General features: G+C 41.8%; 1 long non-coding RNA gene across 1 annotated transcript; it reads left to right on the forward strand.

Moving 5' to 3' along the window:
- Window positions 1-2,002: 2,002 nt before the first annotated feature.
- LOC119286173 lies at window positions 2,003-3,458 on the forward strand. Its single transcript, XR_005140290.1, has 2 exons — window positions 2,003-2,697; window positions 2,804-3,458. It is a non-coding gene; the product is annotated as an uncharacterized LOC119286173 (long non-coding RNA).
- Window positions 3,459-4,629: the final 1,171 nt, after the last annotated feature.

Raw genomic sequence — 4,629 nt, forward strand, 5'->3', positions numbered from 1 at the left:
CCAGCCACTGTCACTTGTTGCGTGTTGGGCGCCCCCTTGGGATTTTGGTTTTTTTTGCACATGTTCTTTTTTTTCAGTTATTGCTTGTTTTTCCTAGGTTTTGGCGAATTCTTTTTCTTTGTTTGAGAAGCAAGGCACAACTGTGTTTCCCCGAAAAAGGAGAAGCACAACTCATGCTTCGGGCTCTGGGAAAGACATAGTTGTGCTTTCATGAGAAGCGCATCCGAGCTTCCTTGAAAAAGGAGAAGCACCGTGCTTCCAAGTATCGTTGTTTGTCTTCCAGTTTTTGGTCTCTCTTCGGTTTTGGTTTTTTCGGTTTTCTTTTTTGGGCTTTTTTGCTTTTTTGGCTTCCTTTTTTGTTTCGGTTTTCCTTTGGTTCTTGGTTTTTTCTAGAAAAAACCATGGAAACATATCAAAAATGGGTATAGTTTTTAAGACCTTGACGCGAGAAATTCAAAGGTGAAAATCGTCCGTAATTTGGACGCACGATTCAAGAGATAAAACGTTTTGAAAAAACGAATCTACGAAAAAAAGGAAAACACTCATGTTGCGACAAGTGAAGTAAATGTGGAAGTGGAATTTGCAAGGATACACATTAATTAGTAATTTTGAAGTTGGGCACCTCATGATCTCTATGTGGTTAGACCAGAAATAAGTATAAATTCATGGGTATACGGGCCTGGCCCATCAATAATAAAAGGCACTTTCCGAAAAATAGGAGCCTCCTCCAAAAACTTGGCGGATCCTACAGAGACCTCCTATACGTGTGCGTAGGGGCGTTGCGTCCAATGCTGGCACTTTGCACAGGGCAGTATGGCTAGACCGCCGGCCTACTGGAGCGCAGACTGTGGCCCGGTTACATAGCATGTGATCACTGTAGCACCTCGATTACTGTAGCAGCAATTTTTTGAAACATGATCAACTTTTAAAACCAGTGAATACATTTAAAACCACAAACATTTTTCAGAAATTCCAGAACATTTTTTGAAAACACAAAAAATATATGAAAAAATTTCGGAACAAGATTTTTCCAAATTATGAACAAAAAATAAAATTGCAAATGTTTTAAAAACTTTAATATCAAATTTATAAAAACAAACATCCTTTTTATTTGTTAACATTTTCCAAATGAAGAACAAGGTTTGAATTCCCAAAAAAAATTGAAAATGCAAAAAAATGAAATTGCTTTTTCTGAAAACATGGACTTTTTGAATATGTGAATTTTTTCCGAAATTCCAAACAAATTTGAAAACCAAACATTTTCAAAAATTGAACTTTTTAAAATTGTGAACAATTTTTACTAAATAAATATTTTTTTGAAACATGTTAAAATTAAAAAAGTAGAAGAACGAAAAAGAATAAATCAAAACGGTAACAGAAAAGAAACACAGACAGGAAAAAACCTTCACATCGAACCTTCTCGAAGGTTCTCCAAACCAGTTGTCTCGCACTATGTAAGTGGGTCGGCACATCTCTTTCCGCTTGCATCGCTACATCTACGCGAATCGCCCTCAATTTGTCGCAGTGAGGTGAATAGGAAACTCTGATCCTATACGCCGCCCTCGGCCGGCAATTGGACCCGGCATTGCCAACTGGCCAACTAAGCTGGGCTGACCCAGTTTCGGCTTTTTCATTGTTTTCCCCTTCGTTGTGTTATTGCAGCTTTTTCTTCTGGTTTTTTCTTTCAGATTCTTCTTTTTTTATTTCATTTTATATTTCCTGTTTTTCAATACATGGTAAAAAATTCTTCGATATACAATTAACATTTTTTTAACATACACTAAACGCTTTTTATGTACATCGAACCTTTTATTTTCATATACGATCAACATGTTTCAAAATAAACACAACCTTTTTTGTGTAGGATATTTTTTTATTATACACTAAACATATATATATATATAGGCACTATTTTAATTCTGGGATTAGAATAACTATTTAGATCACGAGGTCCTATATAAGAGCAGCGGGTGTTCCCGAACTTACAGAAAGAAGGAAAAAAGAAAGAAATCCCACCCCGAACCCCACGTTCCCCACCTCTCCCTCCTCGCTCTCTCCCTGATCCCTGCCGCCGCCATCCCCGCCCCCGCATCGCCATCTACCTCAATCCACCCCGCAAGCCGGCGCCGCCGTGACCCTCGCACCTCCCCACGCGCCACCGCTGCTCCACTCCGCCTCACCAGCTACCTACCTCTCCCCCACCCGAGTCCTGCTTCCTACTGCCGCCACGCGGATCTAGCCGCCGTACAGGATCCCGCCGCCGCGTTTGTCGCTTGCTGGGCCCGAGGACGCGTCGGAAGCTGACCCGTCCGTGATCTCCGGCCAACGAGGCGCGGCGGCCACCCCTCCCCCTGTTTCCACGGCGCTCGACCCGGATGCCCGTCGCCGGCGCTCCTCCTCCCCGACCCCTTCTTCCCTGATCCACCCCGCCTCCACCTCCGGTGACGCGGTCCACCAGTCTCCTTCCCCGGTGCGAGCCACCAGCCTGACCCTCGTCGGCGTGATGCCCCTGCGCGCCGTCGTGGCACAGGCCCCCACCAGGGATCCAGCCGCGACGTACTACTCAAAAGCAAAGGACAACGACGAGATTCTCTCCTTCGGCGCCGGCGTGGTCGCTCTCGGCTACCTACTGCGTAAAGGACATTCATAGGCCACAAATGCAGCGGATGCTAGCACGTAGGAAGTGGTGCTGCCGCGGTGAGTTAATCCATCAGAGTGAGGACAACGACACTTCTTGCAGCAAAAAACTGCAGCATTCTTCAGTATATTTCCATAAATATTTGAGGCAATTTGTCTGTATCAGTTCAATAGAAAAAATTGGCAGCAGTTCCACCGATACATGCCTGGAAGGAAACTTCGTATGAGCACAAGTCACAGCACCACTACAGCGAGTCTCCGGCTTCTAAGGGAGTCGACGAGGTCATCTGGGCTCCTGCGAGAAGGGTGACAGGGTCAGCAAGAACGCAGATATCGCCAAGATGGTCAGAATTGGTGCGGCTTGATTTGGCTCACTACAGCGGCTCCTCTCCTCTGTCGCTCTTGCCGGCCAAGCCAAGCTGGACATGGATGTGTGGGTGTGCATGCTCACTGTGAAGTACGTTCTAGGCGACCTCTTTCAGTTCGATGTGTGTGCTCACTGTGTGGGTCGCCATCTCTCTATCCTGCCAAGCTACACCAGCACTTGTTGTTTCCTCTCCCTGCTGCAATCAGTGTTGTGAGGGACGGACAAGATGGAGGCATGGAGCTGGCGACTGGATATGGGAAGGGAGCTGCTACTGCACTTGGTCTGCTTGACAGCTGCCGTTGTGCCTGTACTTGGACGGCTGCAGATAGTGCAACCGAACGTCCGTGTGTGTTTTTGGCATCCCATTTTTACAATTGATGCTAATGAACATTCGTCCACGTTCTTTTGTAGTGTTGCTATCTACTAGAAAAAATCATTGATTTTCAATTGGTCATTTCTTGCACTAGAACATCAGGTGCTTGTGCTAATGTCCGTGAGACCAAAATATATGAAACCATATGCAGAGTAGTACTAAATGATGATAACAAGATAAATTAAAATAAATATTATTCATTGGATTCTGATTTAAGTGGACTTGTTCTCACAAGTGTATTTCAAGTAGATCGGTATCTAAAAAGTTCACGCAAAACGCGATCCTGGAATGATTGAAATCACGGGAAAGTCGTGGAATAAAAATTACACTCTTCCATATTTGTTCTACATCTTTTGCTACTTGACAAAAAAAGTTGATGAAGTTCATGTATTACTGTCGCTGAAAAATCTATAGAAAAAGAAACTCGGGGCATTCGTCAAAAACTAAAAGTTCATGAAAGAAATTCGGGGGAGGTTAATGATCTCTTAGTTGATATGACAACCCTTGCAAGTTCAAATATAAAAACCCTTGAAGTTCAACAACAACAAAAATCAGAGTTAAAAAAGCAAAAATGTCATGTTCAAACATTGTACGACATGTCCTAGGGGGAAAATGTGATGTTCTAAAAAAACATTAGTCTAAAACATCATGTTGTACAGTTTCTTGTTATGTATTATTTCCTAAAGTTTAACAATATGTATGGATGCAAAAAACTAGTATATGTTGGTTTCAATTCAAAATCTACAAAACAAAGAAGCCCAAGTAAATTCAAATACTAGAACAAAAAGAAGTCCAACAAAGGAGAAAAACAACACAAAACATACACGCTGGAAAAAATAAGAAGAAAACAAAGCTCGCCCAGATAAATGTTAACTCAGGAAGTTTAAGAAAAGAAAGAAGTTCAATATAAAAAAAATAACAAAGTTCTATTCGAAATAACGAACAAGTTCGATGTTTCTAAAAAACCTCCAATTTTCACATTTCTATGAAAATACACAATGAAGTTCAAATAAAAAAAGGTATAGTAGTTCAATGCCTATAAAAAAACTCAGATATTTTCACGTAACCGAGAGAAGTTCAGGTTGATAACTGCTAGAAGTTCATGTACTACACGGTGTGCATTTGTATGAAAAAAAAAAAGAATGAAAAAGCAAAGGCTAAAATTTCGTTGCTATAAGTTCAAGTGCTCAGCCCGAGAAATTTCAAAAATTCTTGTGAGAGGTTGAACAAAAATACGTGACAAAAGTTCAAG

This window comes from Triticum dicoccoides, chromosome 4A (assembly GCF_002162155.2).
Source record: "Triticum dicoccoides isolate Atlit2015 ecotype Zavitan chromosome 4A, WEW_v2.0, whole genome shotgun sequence".
Classification (NCBI taxonomy): Eukaryota; Viridiplantae; Streptophyta; class Magnoliopsida; order Poales; family Poaceae; genus Triticum; species Triticum dicoccoides.